This window comes from Mya arenaria, chromosome 3, assembly GCF_026914265.1.
Source record: "Mya arenaria isolate MELC-2E11 chromosome 3, ASM2691426v1".
In the NCBI taxonomy this organism is placed as follows: Eukaryota; Metazoa; Mollusca; class Bivalvia; order Myida; family Myidae; genus Mya; species Mya arenaria.
The window spans coordinates 51,379,787-51,397,440 of NC_069124.1; positions in this window are offsets into that span (position 1 = coordinate 51,379,787).

Here is a 17,654-nt window from a genome sequence, read left to right on the forward strand (position 1 = left end):
ACGGCGCGCGCGCTGGGACCAACCCCCCCCCCCCCCCACCCCTGAATCTGCAATTGAGTACATGCATTAAAACCGTCTCCGTAGCCTATTGGTTAAGGCGTTCTATACCCTTCATTCAATTGCCTTAATACTTCACACAATTGTTCAGGACCATCAGCCAATGAGGTTACATAACTCCATAATACAAGTTATGGCCCCTGATTGACTTAGGTTAAAGTTTTAGGCAAGTATAATTTAAGGGGAAGTTGGAATTTAATAAAAAAAACTTCCACGGGTCACAATGAACCCAATGAACAATGTTCTTTAATCATGAGCTAACTGTTCAAGCGTTAACAGACACATTCCTGTGCATACGAAACTTTTATTGTTTTTACAAGCACAGAACTTGTATTTAGAATTAACAGTTTCTATATAATTCAACTGAGAGTTCTATTTCACCATAATATATCAAATATTAAGTCACCATTCACTAGCGGATTGAGAATGGGGCGCAATCGGCGTGCGCTGCCTTTAAAATCGTCCAAGTTTACTTTTTGTGTCAATATATGAGAAGAAAATAAATACGCACATAATGCATCATTTCCGACTACAAATTGTTAAAAAATTCTTGATTGAGTAACCCTCAATCCTCCTGCAAACGCCCCTTAGTAACGCCCCCTTCTAACGACAATTCCTGGATCCGCCCCTGGCCATTATATTTTTTGTTTATCAAACGGTACACATACCAAGTGACTGAAGCTGAATTTCATTTAATGAATGAGATGGTCTGTAAAAGATTTCTGATGAATATCCTATGAAATTTGCAGTCTTCCCGTTTCGACCGGTCATTGTTTGTGGATTTATTACACACAATTATATAAAAAATACTATTACAAAGTTGTCTCTTAAGGTTACGGGAGCCTTCACTGTCAAAAGTAAGATATATATAATTTGTCCCCCTAATGCCATAAAATATGGATGGTCCCCTTAATGCCTCAAAAATAATATAATATATACACTGGTCTCCATAAACCCTTCGACATATATACCTGTCCCCTTAAAACCTGCAACATACTTACAAATTATTAAGGAGACCGCAAATTACGTATATTTTTTGTTAATTAATTTAAGAAGCCTAAATCTTGTACACATAATAAATGATCATTTCAATACTAAATTATCAACAAAAAAGCAAAATAAAGTATAAAATAAAAAATATACAAATTGTCTCCTTAATGCCGTAAAATACATACGGTCTCCTTAATGCCCTAAGTAGATATATATATATATATTCCCTTTTGGAATACTTACATAATCCTTATAATCCTTATATATCATGATAGCTTCGCTGTTCCAAACACCGTTTATCAGTAATTATCGCTATATCAAATGTATGCATTTATTACCCTAATTAGAACTGCTTGCAATTTGTTTTACTATTCTAACCATCTGATTTACTTTCAATCACAAACCAATACTTACACTTAAAAATGTTCTATATTCACAGTCGTCGCTTGTTAAATAAAGCAGATCATGAGTAAAAACTTCAAATAATGGAGGCTACCGTGCAACTGTTATTTGGTAAGCCACTACTCTGCAAGGGGATATATAGATTTGCACTTGTTCGTCCGTCCTGCCTAGGTTACAAAACATTGTGTCGCTTGTACGTCCAAAACAATTAGACAGAGGGATGAATCCTTACATGAACGATAAGCCTTGTATATGTTGTTTTACCTTTGAGTGCGGAGTTATTGACTCAGGTAAAAAACCTTTAAAGAACATGTAATCTTGTGTCGCGTAAATCTCCAAAAGAATATAGTTAGAGTCATAAAATGTACAGACATGTTAACAAGCCAGAGTAATGAAACTTTAAACGAATGTTAACCAACAATTGCAATTATGCATCCGGGGTTTTGTTTGTGCCCAATGAACTTATTGCCCTTGAACTACTTAATATGGGGCATTGATTTTAGCGTTACCAACAAATATGAGATCATAAATCATAATCCTTCACAAAGATGTTAATCTGCATGAGATGTTAGTCTTCGTATTTAGTTCTACATCTCGGGCGAGGTCAAAAACAATTATTACTTAAAGGATTTTTACTTCATAGGTGAAGCCAAAATTGTGTTTCGGCGAAGCGCATACAAACTGTCTTAAGTATTCCGTAAAACCCCGAAAATGATGCATATGAAAAAGATGGGTTTCAGACTCAAAACTGTCTCACCATTGAACACAAACGTTATGACTCACTATGACCAGAAACATAACACCTTTGCGCATACCATGATGCAAACGCATATATATATCCCTCTCCTTCTACATTTCCTTGGCCATATTACTTACTGAGTTCATGTGCATCCGTGGACGGTTAATTGCAATGGCCAAGGACGGTTAATTGCAATGGCTAAAGACGGGTAATTGCAATGGCTAAGGATGTTTAATTACAATGACTAATCCTAAATGCACCGTAATCTTTGCGATAGTATATGAAAAATTTACGATAAGAGTTTTTCGACTCCTATCAAACTGTTTTTGCAATTATTTATAGCAATTTAAGATTTTAGAAATATTCTGTGTTTTATCAGTGATATAACAACTATGATAATAATATTTTCCACTGCAAACTTAAAAGTGTAATAGTAAACTTTAAGTACTACTTGTGTAAAATGTAGAAACTTCACTTTTATGTTCAGTAAATACTTAATTTTATGAAAATTATTTATAATATCAACACTCAATTAAACTGTCTAACTTATATATACGAACTTTCCTAAAAATTCAGACAAAAAATAGCACACCTAAATATACTTTACAATAAGTAATGTAAAACAACCAACAGTAACCCGAACCTTGGTTTTGTCGAATGATTGGGAACTCAATAACTCAATGTGATATCTTGGCCTGGTAATTAAAAACAAACAGGTTTCTAGTGCAAAGCGATGATCAGGATACATAACAAATCTACTGTTCTTATTAGTTTAAAACAACAACAACGTCATTTAACATCTTTAATGTATTATAAATGGATGTATACATGTATTCGATTAATATATAAAGTATAAAAACGATTCAAGTTCAACCGCAACACTTTATTACCTCTATCATGAAATATTTGCGTTCATTTAAATATGCTATACAAGTTAGTTCTCATTGTAAATATGAAAAGTTACATTATTTTTGTACAATATTGCCATACCTGATAAATCATTATTTTTTTTCCATAATATGAATATCACCTTCCCTGGTTGAGATAAAAATCAGTAAAGTAGTCCAGCTGACTTCATACTCTATATTCAATTATATTCAATTATATATTATATAAGTAGAGATAATAGTCATAGCAACAACAGCAGTATCAAGGATTTCTCTTTTTAATTTTGTTATTGTTATAGTACAAATACAAGTTCTGGGCGTATGTATACGCGTTGGTTTCATCTTAAAGCGAGTTATACAGTTTAGTTATATTGTGTTATTATCATGAGTATATTTGGTTTTTTTAGGAGATTGTGTCTTTTCTATATATAAATAAAACCACCTGGGCCAGCTGGCAAAATTATATAGGGGGTCAATAATGTAACGGTAACATATTATTTTCATATGTACACATTTAAATCAATAATCCATCATCCATAACAGCACTTTATGGAAATTAGAATACGACTTAACTACGCTGGGGTGGATAAGCAGTACAGACAGAAGGGAGAAAACCGCACTGAATTGATTATTTCCTGTACACATGAATTGCCTCACCTAAAGTATCTTATTAATGGAATTGTTAGGCTTCATAGTTCAAATGAGGTGCAAACCAGAACTTCAAGGAGTTTTCCAGTTAAAAGAAGATTTACCTTTCATATCCCTGTTTTATACGTGTGTTTTACTGTTAGTATACACACATATTACATACTCTAACATACACTTATTTTGGAGATCAAGCATTATTCCAGGTATGTTTATTTATATGAGACTGATTTTCACTGAAATCATATACTTTAAATAGATGTTCAAATCCACATTGACTCGGTTGAACATTTTGTGGTCTATTACAAAATTCATAAGTTAAAGCTCTAGCCATAAAAAAGACACTCCACACGTAGAATAAGACATTCCATACGTAGAATACTGACACCTCAAATAACTTTAAATCGGTTGTCATAATTCTATATTGAAAAATGTTGTAGTAGCTGTAGTTGTAGTAGATGTAGTAGTTGTAGCAGTATCTACTGCAGTATCAAGGGTTTATCTTGGTCAGTTTGTTATAATGGTATAGTACAGGTTCTGGACGTATGGGCGGTGGTTTCATTTTTAAGAAAGTAATAAAGGTAACTAAATTGAGTAGTTTTTATATGTATATATTTGTTTTTAGGGGATGGGATCATTTTTCTATATAAAACTAAGACCCCCGTCGCAAAACTATATAGGGGGTCAATATTGTAGGTGTTGATGTACTATTCCTATGAATGTCCTTGGACGAGCTTGGAAATAGGTATTCCATTATAAAATAAAATGCTTTACAACCTTTAATCTCATAAGGCAGAGTGCTATATAAGTGATCAAAAACAGTTACATTGTCATTTCAATGGTAACAACGGAGAAAATCATCGTTTGTTATACTGGGACAAATTTCATTCGAAGGTATTAGTCGTATATTTAGTATTTATACACGGAAACAAGTTGTTTTTGTCCTTAACTTTCTTTACTTTAATACAGACTTTATCATACATTTACCTTTAGATTGCATCGGTGACAAAACATCCGTTTCCATGCCAGGTTGTTGAAGATATAACGTCATTTTTTCAATAATTGTATTGTATGTTTCTTGTCTTTCTTTCGATGAAAATGACTTCTTTTCTTTCTTTGTAAACCTTTGCAGAAAGCGTTGAATTCTAACGAAAATTCCACCACTGTGTACTCTGTAACTGCGTTGCTCACATTCCGCGGACACTTGAGAGACTAGAGTAAAAATAAATGGAAAAAACTAACAAAAAGAAAACCAGAGGGATAAGATGGTCCTATGTCGGTCACCAAATTGGACAAAGTATTATAAAGATATTTACAACATATTGGACGCCGCCTGCCGAAACGCTCGCCGTATAAAAAATAACTCTTACAATATCTTAATGTTATATACTTTGTTACAAAGATCATATTGCTACTGTTAAGAAGTCTTCAATGATTGTAAAACAATAAAGTCATGTATACGAAAAATAACAAATGGTTTCTGAAAGTGTTCCATATAGACATGTAGTGAAAACAAGCCCCGCCCCTGATGGCCATGTTTTTGAACGAGTCAACATGGAGTGAACAATATTAATAGAGGGTCACCTAAGAAAAATGTCTGTGTGACCAATTTTTTTATATCAGGGCAGCAGATTCCGAGAAGAAGATTTTCAAAGTTTTCAATGTAGGTATAAAGAGAAAAGTAGCCAAGTCCCCACCCCATACACACACAAACTGGCACCTATGTTTTTTCATGATTCAATATTGGATGAATGAAATTAATAAAGGTCCACCAGGACCATTAATATGATATTATTCTAAAATCAGGCCAACGGATTCCGAGGAGCAGATTTTCAAAGTTTTCTATAAGAAGAAGGAGAACAAGAAGATTTTATTAACTATAAGCTTACAGCCCATCAGTTACATATAATATAAACATGTACAGTATATAAACATTTCCGACTTTCAAAATCAATCATAATGTATAAACAAAGTAAAGTTATATCACATTTGCTTAAAATACTGAAAAATAGTTCGTGGAGAAAAGTGTCTAAGACTAATTCTTAACTGACGCATTTCAAAGCCCTTATAGACAAAACAACATAGTTTTCTAATAGTAGTTACATTTTCGCTCGAAATCAGTTCGATGAATTTAGGAATATTTGGATTGCGCCAATAATATCGCTTAAAGTATAAGATTCTTAATTCATGGTATAAAGGACATTCTAAGAGAAAATGGAATTCATCTTCAAGTGTATTACAAAGTTGGCATTTTCGTTCATTTCTTGGAATTATTTGGGGCTTGTGCCATCTGCCCACTTCTATTTCTAATCTGTGAGATGCTACTCTTAGTCGTGTTAAAGCTGTTCTGAATTTATTGTTTTGTTTGGTGTCTAAATATGACTGATAATTAAAATTTGCAAATAGTATGTATGTTGACGCTCTTGATGACTCTCGTAATTCTTCATTCCATTTTTGCATGAAACAATCTCTAGTCCTCATCTTAAAGGTGTGTATTAAATATTTTGTATTTACAACCCATGCTGTCTTTATTTCTTTAATTGAGATATCGATGTCCAGTTCTGAGAACATGACTTGTAGTTCCCCATTTAAGAATCTATTATTAAAATAATCGGTTTCTTCATCTTCCTGATAGAAAACCGAATCTGGATTATTGATGGATTAAAAATATTGCTCAAACTGCGAGATTGATATATTGCCCGATGACTTATTATTGTTATTATTTTGCCTATTTTTGAGCATATTCCAATATAGTTTTGCATTTTTGTATCTTGCTTGAACCAGTTTTTCTGTAGCAATTTTATCATGTAGGTATCGTTTTGTTCTCAAAAGAGTTTTATATTCTGTTCGTGACTTTGTTAAAAGTGATCTATTTTTATCGGAGTCGTTATTTCTGTAGTTATTTAATTGTGAAAAGAAATACTTTCGTTTTTCTGTACACTCTCTATCGAACCATTCGTTTTTATTTTTACTTTTGTTAGTCGAGGTAGTACCATGCAGTATATATCTTTTGAAAAGCGGATTACAGATACTCCCCATTTCCTCATAAAATATATCCAAGTTGGCTTCTAGGTTTTTAGTAGTATTAACATTTTGTAGATTATTTGTTAACGAATCTAATTTTAAAACAAACGAGTCTTCAATGAGATTGCTTTTAAAAGTATCCACCATTTCATCATTCCATTTGTATATAAAACCTACCGTTCGACTTTCGTGATTACTTTCAGCAAAATTATTATCATTATTTATTTCTACCTTTTTTGACAAAGAAAACGATATTTCACAATGATCGCTTAAAATATTCGGGTCATTAACAGTAAATGACGAGAAATGGGGGATTGAATTCGGTTTACACAATACATAATCCACAACGCTACGACCCTGACCTTTAATACAGGTAAAATTTCCAATATTTTTATCGTTTCCTACCCTGCCATTCATTATGCGTAGACCCGTCAGCTTACAAAAATTAATAAGTAACCTTCCGTTTTCGTTTACCGTTAAATCTTTAGTGTTTCTCGGTAAGAAATCGTCTGCAAAATAGTCGTCAGGCATAAAGTCTAAATTCTGTAAAAACTCATTTTCAACAAAATCATGTAGTTTCCCTACCCTACTGTTCAGATCCCCTACTATCATATAAATTATATTTTGAACATCATTTTCAAAAAAAAAATCATATCATTCAAAATATTATCGAACAAATCATTATAAGCAATACCTTCACGACTACTGTTTGTAGGAATATTATAACACAGACAAACATACAAGTGTTCAGTTAAACACACTAACTGACCATCAATCTTAAACCATATCATACAGTCATCTATAGTTTTAACCAATGTTACATATTTATCAATTCTCTGTGAAATATAAGCGATAAGGCCGCCACTGTCTCGAACTGCATTAGGTCGTTTCAATCTATTTACCAAATAATAACTAAAACCATCTATCTCATAATCAAAATATTCATTTGACCAAGTCTCTGTTAATAAGATAATATCATGTTTATCAAAAAATGTTTTCAAATCACTCGATTGCAATTTATTGTATCGTTTCCCAACAAGTCTCTGTATGTTCAAAAGACAAAAGTCTATATCACTTTTCTCCTCGTGTTCCTATTCCTGTGACCTTTGACCCGTGTCTGTTGAGTGGAATCAGCTGGTTTCTCTCTCGACTGGTTTTCCCGATGTCTATGTTTAGAACTAGGCCTCGATCTGGTCTCCATTCCCTGTGTTGCTCCCTCGTGTGTATATTCCTGTGAATTTGGATTTAAAGTGTTTGTTTGCGAATAACGTGATTGTGATCGGCTCTTTGCACGATTTCTTTTACGGATAACATCTAGGATAACATCGACTTGCTCTGAAGGTAAGTTTGTTTGAGTGTTTGTCTGTATTGTTGATGCATTCTCATTCACACTTGTGTCACGTGATAACGAATCATGAACATGTACAATGTTTACATTCTGTGAACTGTTTACCTCTGAGTGGGCGTGTCGCTCAGGTGTTTCGAATACGCTGTTTCTATGGGGGCTGTCAATGACAGTTGAGCTGGAATACATACGCTCTTGTTCTCTTTGGTTATTTTCAGTTTGTGTCGGTTGCTTGATTTGTTGTTGAGACTGATCGGTAATTTGTTCCGGAATTCTGCTTCCTCGTAGGATTGTGAACCAGTCAGGAAATCTGTCTGCAACAAATCGCCCCTCAATATAAAGTCTAGCGGGGTACCTTATCTGGACTTTTTTCTGTTCTGTCTGGCGTCTTTTGCTGACTGAGAATTATACAGATATTTCCTAGCTTTCATGATTTCTTGTGGGTATTGTCTATCAATGCCATAGCTTTTCCCCCTTAACCCGTACGCTTTTTGAAGAATCTCTTCGGTGTCCTGATAGTAGTGGAGGCGGGCGATGATTGGTCTTTTGGGGTCACCCCTACGGTGTATTGGTGTAAATCGTAGCTGTCCCAACCGATGGGCCCTGTCAATTAAGACGTCTTGTGCGTTTATGCCAAGCTCACGTTCAATAAAATCAAGGATAATTCTCGTGTCCGAATGACCATTATTGTTTTTCGCACTGATACCATAAAAATTAGATTGTTTCTCATATCTCTTGCCTCACTGTCGATTGATTTGTATGCTAATAATTTGAGTAAACGTTCATGTTCATTCATTTGGTGTTCTATATGATCGATTTTCTTGTTTACACTTTGCATATTTACTGATAAATGTTCGATGTCCGATAGGCATTTAGTCTGGTTAGCATCTACCTTTGTTAAAGTCTGACTGTTTCGGCTCATACAATCGAATATGTGGTTTAACTTCTCATCTTGTGTTAACGTACTAAATGTGTCACTAGTTTCACTGCTCAGACTGTCTGTCATACGTTTCCTCTTTGCATCTCTTTGTTTACCATTGACCAGTGTCCAGTTTTCGCCATCCCCATCTTGCATTTCTTCACCTGTCGTACCTGTGAATCTGTTTTGAGTCTTTACATAATACTCCATCTGCTCTATTTGCTCACAGAACCGGTTCACATCCGAAACTGATGTATCTAATGTCCCCTCAGCACTCATTTCACCTTTTCTTACCCTACTTATATTTAAATAATCGAAAAAATCTCTGACTAAAATTTTCACCTGCTGTTGCTACCGGAAATACGTCATACTAAATAATAGTATATATAGAAATATATTGTCAATTAGCCCCGCCTAATGTCGGCCATGTTTGTTAACGAATCAATATGGTGTGAAGGAATTCGTCACAGAGACACCTAATGAGCATTTCTGTGAACATATTTTGAAATTAGGCCAGGGGATCGGAGGAGATGTTGTTTTTGTTTCTTCTTTTGGTGGCAATGGAATCAAGAGTTCTGCATATAGCAACTTTATTGGATGCATCTGGAAGAGGACCACGCAAGTTTTTTTTTAATTGTTCAAGTCGTCTAGGAAAATAAGTTGCTTGAAGCAAAATGTTGACGACTGATCGACTTTGGACGACGGACGGACGACGGATGGACGACGACGGACAACCGGCCATATTGTATAGCACCCGCTGAGAACCTTGTGCTCAGGTGAGCTAAAAACCGAATATCTAATGAGGATGGTCATTATCAGAATTGTATGAAAAATGAAAATCTATTCTTTCCTTCCTCAACTTACACAATTCGTTAAGGAGAGCCAAACAGCTTTGGCTTGTAATGCCAATACACACTTCAAAAAGAGCATAGTCTTCTTTAGTCAGCATTACTACTTCAATATTTTCAAATAAACTACCAAGCTTTCCCGAAATGTTGTCTTGTACAAGAGAAATAACTGCGTCCATAGTGTGACACTGGATTGAGAGAACTACACAACCTCGACTGACTTTAATTATTTCTTTTTTTATGAAAAAGAATAAATGAAATTTTCATTTTAATGACTGCGTACAAATGTGTTTGACGAAGTAATGGAAATATCCATTGGAAATTATATGGACAGTGTTGCCAAATGAACAAACTTACCGTCAAGTAATTTACGAACGAGGGTCGTTACTTCAACTTCCAGCTCACTGCGGTCAGCTATAAGTAAAAACGACTCATATAGAATATATACGCATATCGACATTACATCTAGTAAGGGATATTTTTGTAACGTCAAGAGAAAAAGTTTTACACTGAAAATCTCAGCCTGATTAACTGCATACATAATGTATAAATCGATGCTTACTAAATCAGGCAACAATCTTAAATATCTGGTGATTTACTCTTGCTCGATTGGGCAACACATTTCACGTTTTCATCTTGCAAATGGAGGAAAACGTGTTTAGTTTTCTTAAATAATCCAGTCATATTGTAAGAAAAAAACATTCCATGATGTGTCAGAGAATTAAAGATTACCTGGTATATATACTGATAACCCCTTGTTCTGAATGATCTGCTGTATTTTTTGCGAACAGGTTTCAAATGCTGCGTCAGCTGAAATAGCAAAGCGATTTCATGTGTATATATAACATATATGAACATATATTCTGCATTACATGAAGTATCCATACTCAAATTGTACCTCCAATACTGTCTTTATCCGACAGTTTAAAAAACCCACATCATTCTACAAATATATAGTATGATACATGTTTTTGCCAGAAAGATTATGCAATCCTTGAGAAGCAGAAGTGTGTCACTGACAGGTCAATAAGTAATTCAAATTTATAATATATAATCATATGTATACTGAAAGTTATTTGCTAAATTATTCATCAATACTAAGTAAACATAATCACCCTCATTAATCATGTCAACAAATTTGCAACCCAACTCTGACAAAAGACCGTTGGGATATATATGCCTTAGGCTTTGGTACTTATCAAGTTCTGTACAGAGAGGTATTTTCAATTCCGGTTCTTGCATGAAGTCACATATTCGTTCCACAGCACCGACAATACGGCCAAAATAATGGGGGTAAATTGCCTTGTTTAATGCCCAACTCTTCTTTGCAGAAGATGTAAAAACACTTGTCTACCACACTCGTTCAGTGCATGACTGACTCTTGAAAAGTATTCTTTTTCATCCACCGGATTTGTTTCGTATGCCATGCTGTCCAATCTGAAGTATTTATACCGAATAATTTTAATTGGCATGTAATGCTGTATGAAGGCCGTAAAATGTAATCTTCTGTATTATTCAGAGTGAAAAAGGATCCGTCGGGATCATTGAATTTCAATGTCGAATATAAAATCAGAACACATTTTACATGATTAGTCAAGAAGAGAAAGGCTATAATAGAGTTACACTTAGTTGCACTTATCGTAACAAAGTGTTGGGGCTATTTTTAAATGTGTTTCTTTTTAAAACGAATGGAGTGGTTTTTATTTATTTGCGTTTCGATTTCTATTCGTAGTGTTCATCTTTGAAAAAAATGCAAACAAATAGCAGTAAAATGATGAGTTATTTTGTTATTGATAGAGTTAATGATTGCCTACTTTTTCTCTTGTAAACATTCTTAAAAAGAACAATGCAATGTTGAATTGAATTGACGGTTCCCGAATAGTTACGTTTTTTATTGGTCGCCTGTAATCATGTAACGGAAATGTCAAATTGATGGACCGGGAAGCATATGTTTGCAAATGATGGTGATTTATTATTACACACATGTACCATTATTATTTTGAATGGGTGATAAGAGGAATGAAAATATACGTACCATGGTTTTTATAGAAATAATTCCGTTACCAGCACGGTTGACTATCTAAATTGTAATCATGACAGTTATAATTCAGTTAGCTGTACATGTATGCAACAGACTCGACCGAAGTATCAGATCACTTCCCAACGACTTTAAGTATAAATATTCATAATCTTATAATTGATAATTTGCATACAAGTTATTTGTTTGGAATACAAAACATAGCGAAATATTTTACGAAAATTTGGAAATCAATTCTCAAATATTTATGGAAATAAATAATATTTTGTTGTTTAGTAGTATGTCTCATGGTGAACGTATGTAATACTTTCATATATTTATGATAGATCGTTAAACTGCTAAGGAAACATATGTCAAAAAGGCTTCATAATGCCATACAAATCTCCTTGGTTTGAAGAAAAAATGTTAAAGGAGAGAAGATGTATTCTTTAAAGCCAAGCGATTATATTCTTTAGAAAAGATTAATAGTATTATGATTGCATTTCTGAAGGATTGATTTATAACCAAGGAAAGACAATGTGTCAAACAGAAATAAGCTGTAAAATTACTTAATATATGATCAATCTTATTATAATGACGAACAGACATGTGTTAAACTACGCCCTGCTTGAGAATTGAGTTATCAAATTTTTCGAGGTAACGGTCGATCTGAAACAAGGCGAACCACTTTCTCCTTTTTTATTTATTTTGTTTATAAATAAAAAAAAATGAACATATTATTTACCACAGATCCAGTGAGTTTGCAAGCCTAGATGGAAGCTATCTCCCCTTATTCTTTTCAATGGGAATTAAAATCAATGTATATAAAACTAAGATTTGCTTTATTGAAAAACGAACGCAAGCTAGATATGTATAGTTGTTTAGTTGAATAATTCCTCTGATATAACTATAAAATTTTACCCAGTTAATAAGATTATTTCCAAAATTGAAACGTTTATGACATTTTATTATGAATTCGTGATCTATGCTGTCAATATCCTTCTCAAAATCCACAATTATCAGAAGTCCTGGTTTGTTTGTGCTGTTGAAATGTTTAATTACCTTTGTATTAGTCTTATATTTTCACCAATGCATGTCCCTTTGATAAACTCGCTTGATTGGGTGATATAATTGCATCAATTTTTAACTCTATTTTCAATTGCTTTAGGTGCATTTTTATAGTTTATATTGAGAAGATCAATTTGACGCCAATTTGAAAGTAATTCAGATCTTTACCTGGATTAGGTTTAAGAGAAATAATACCTCGTTTTTGCTGTTCAGAAAGTGATTGAGTTTCAAAAGAGTAGTTTATAGATTTTACGAAATGCTCTTTTAATATATCTCAAAATACTTTCTAAAATTCAACTGTCAGCCCATCTGAACCAGGACTTTTATTAAAATTCATATTTTTAATGCATCTGTGCATCCAGATTCAGTTAATAAAATCTTCACATTTAGGTTTTTCTTCACTGTTTATGATTTCAGTGAAGCATCAAAAGAGTTGATTTGAGTTTTGTTTTGCGTCTTTTTTGTAAATGTTTCATAAAAATGTCGTTGTTCGGTTAAAATATCTTTAAAACCTGTTAATACAGTTTGGTTTGCTTTAAGTTTTGTTATCTTTTTTGTTCTTAGTGATGTTTTTCAAGATTTGCCGAAAAATACTTATTTTTCGTTGTGTTCTACATATTGTACTTTTGCACCGTAGTTTAATTCCATTATTTTTCTGTTGTAATAATATGTAATTCCTGATGTAGCAAAATTATTTCTTCATCATAATTGTTATTGCTATTTGAGCGTTTATTTTCTTGATTTGTTTCGATTACTTCATTTTTTTTCTTCTTTTCTGTTTAAATGTATGTGAGTTTATAATGAAAATGTTTCTAATGGTTCCTTTGATCATATCCCAAAGAGTATTGGGGCTTTAGTTACTGTTAATTTCTACGGTTTCCCTAATTGCAGTTTATATTTGGTTTTGGTACTATGTGTGATTAATGACATTATTGTTTATCTGAAAGTAACCTGGTCCTCTTAAGTGTTACGGGTGAGCTCTAAAGTCGATTGGTCTGTCTTAAATCCTGGCTTGATGCCACATAGTGAATGGTATTTAAAAAAATCTGTGTTCGGTACATTGTACTTTATTCTTAGTTCTTCAAATGTGTACAAAAGTTTCGTCGTGTTTTTCAATAAACAGTTAATGTATATGTCGCCATGTATATACCATTCATTGTAAAAGAATAGCTTTTAACATGTGTTAATATATTCATCATAACAAATTATTTCCGTTAGATAATGTTTTATTTCCTTAGTAAAGTTTCACCTTGTCAAACTTGGAACTACATCTTCTAGAAATTTATTTTGTATATTAGGTAAGATATATTTTAGTTAAAATTTCCGCAATTTATACCACCAAATGTTTTTATTTCCTTTAAATAAAGTACTTTTCAACTACCAGTATTGGAATCGCCAAATATCATTTTAATCCATCTTTTTTATTGTTGATATGAATGTATTGAAGACGATCATTTTTAATCCACCATTTTTATAATCATGTGTATTAATGTTTCTCGCTTTCTTTTTTTGGCTTTCTATACCAAAACAAATTGCAGAGGTGTTTTACATTGCCTGTAGTATTTTGTTCTGGTAGGTTTAAGAACAGTTAATGGAAACACGATATTTTGAACTGCAAACGTTTTAATAACCATTATTTTACCAATCAAACTCAAACCATATATTCAATGTTGAATAAAATTTAACATTTGTAGTTTAATTCTATGCGTTTGTTTCTATCATTTATAAATACAATACCTAACGTTGTCGCTTGATCCGATGTCCAATTAAACTACTTCATTTTGCAAAAGATTATATCATTGGAGCGTCGTGAACCAGCCCGTAATTTTATAAACGTATTCCTATTCAGTTTTAAACGTGAGCTATTGCTTAAATCGTTAATTGTGTAAAAAAAGCGTAAAGGAAGTTTTAGAACCATTAACAAAAAACATATTTCATCAATTAAAATTTTCTAGAGTTTTAAACATGAGTTCATGATCAAGGCTATCAAAGACTTTTTCAAACGTAGGAAGTTCCGGGTTATTAGACTTATCTAAATGATCTTAAATATCATATATAATTCGGATATTTTCCCCAATATATCTGCCTTTCATGAAACCTGTTTAAGAGTTATGAACTCCAACCAGTCGTATTCTATTAAGAATTTGTGTCAATCGTATATTATATATTTAAAGAAAACGGACGTCAATTATTCAAAATGGAGAAGCCTTTATCTGTTTAAGAAATTAAAAGAATCAACTTTGTATCAATCCAGAATAATTTATAGAATTATGTCGTTAAACCGTCAGAACCAGGACTTTTGTTATTATTCATTGTTTCAGCACACTCATTTTCTGTTAGCTCTCCTTCACATGATTCTTTTTTTTTAAACTTTTTTGTTCTTACATAAATCATATATTGATTCCTCTACTATTTAATTTTGATAAAGGTTATTATAGAATAGCTTAGTGTTAATAGTATATTGACAGGCTCATTTATTACTGAGTTGTTAACAGTAAGTCTAGATATGGTCTTTTGCTCTATTTTTTCTCAAGATTAGCGAACTATTTGATGCCTTCTATTAATCCATTTAGATTCTAGAACACATGTACATAACAATATTTATATGAAAAGCTACAGAAAAAATCTCAGTTCCTATATGTAACAAAACTGGTGCCATATTCGACTTCCCTGATTTCATTCTGGAGAAGAATACACATATTTGGGCATTGGCAATGCTGACATTAGTGGTATGTGTACACTGATTGGGCAAATGTTTCAAACACTTACGGATAAGGGTTAAGAGTGATAACATGTCAGTATGTATATCTGACTATTTGTCAAGGTTGGATTTAGAAGTAAGACAAAAGTAGTCAGTGGTTTATGCTGACGAAGGGAATTTAGGCAATAGTCCTGTTGAAATAATGAAGTCAATATGTAGATTTGTTTTAGTTTGGTTCACAGTATAGTTGATATAAAGCATATTGTTTAATTTTACAGACAAAAAAATTGAAGAAGTTTAAAACAGGTATGAAAATGTCAACGGAGGGCTTATGCACAGAGCTCCAGAATGAATTTAAGGATTCAAATAGAGTATTTTTTATCATTTAATACATACTTTGGTTTAGCTGATAAACCCAATGAATTACTTGAATTTTATTTAAACCGTGGATATAAAGGCAATATTTTTAAGAGCACTTGCCTTTTAGTTTTTGAAGATGAATTCCTGAAACAAAATATAGGGTTGAATATAGAATCCATCCATAACTAAGCTTTCAGTCCTTTGATTTTATGAAGATTTTGCTAATTCATGTTATCTATAAAACCTTTTTTGGCTGACTCGGAGTGTTTTGGCATGTGATTTGATTTTTTTCAAATATTTTACATTTTCAAATTTTTGGAAGGAAATATTAGCTAATACATGTCGCTTTTATTTTTAATAATATTCTCTTTATTTGTTCCTAGTTTTTGTACAATGATGCTTTTTATAATGAAACTCTATGATCACACAGCTTTAAACCTTTTATTTTATAAGGCAGCCAGTGTGTGATGTTTATAGTTTCAAACAATGACTGCATCGTATCTGTGAAATATTTTTGCATTAGGTGCTCTGAATTGTATTCCTCAGTCTGCAGATAGAGTTGGGATCTCTAATCATAGACGTACTTGGGGTTTACCTATAATATTGTTATTATTTGTTTTATTGTTATTTTTCCTCAAGTTAATGCATACTTTGATAAGATTTACCTTTTGCGTTATATCTTTATTTAGGATTGTTGGAATACGAGAGAAGTTTGTGCACTTAAACTGGTTTGAACCCCCAGTCAATTTACATTTTACTGGCAGTTCCAAGGCGGTACCTAACAATCCTTGATAAACATACTTAGTTTTTATATAGTATGTATGTACTGTGCTGTTTGCGGAGTTTTGTGCTGTTCTTCCAGGTTTCTTGTCTGTGATTTTATGAACTGTGTCTTTGGCGTTTACCCAGTGTCATTGAACCGGGCTTATGTTTTTTTTTGCTACTGAGATTGTTTCTGTAGCTTTTCGCATAAATATTAGGTTTTTTGCCAGTGTCGACAGATACGTTACAGTTGTATGCACATTTTTAGTAGGAGTTTTAAATCAGTGGATTTTATCAAAAACTAATTAAGTGGAGTTAAATCGATGTATCTTTTGTAAGGTCATGGTGTTGATCATATTAATAATTATTTATTAAATCTGTCTTTAGAGGCAAATTGAAGATTGCTTTTTACTTTTATGTATTGTTTAGTTTGAAACTGTGTGATTCAAATATTCTAACGATGCGGTTTTTCGTTCAACTGTTTAAAGAAAAGAGAGTGATTTTAGTTGTTGACTAATATTGATAAGTTTTATTTGTATCATGTAGGTATGATGACGATGGTAAACACTTAGAAAAGGCAACCGATACGCAGCCTTATTGTTATATCGGAGGGTTTCCATGACATCTGTGAAAACAGTGTAGAATATTTGACCTCATATTTTAATTGCAGTGACCCGTATGCATATTTTTAAGACGCAGGCAAGTATTTTGAACATGTTTCATAACAATTGGATGAAGATTATTGCATTTGTGACGGGATTTTTTTAAGTTTTGACCTAAAGTATTTATAATCTAATTTCATAATAGTTCAGGACAACATGCAGATAAGTATTCTGCTAAAGTAAAGCAATTGGGTAATGACTATTGAAATTATGACATGAAATAACAAA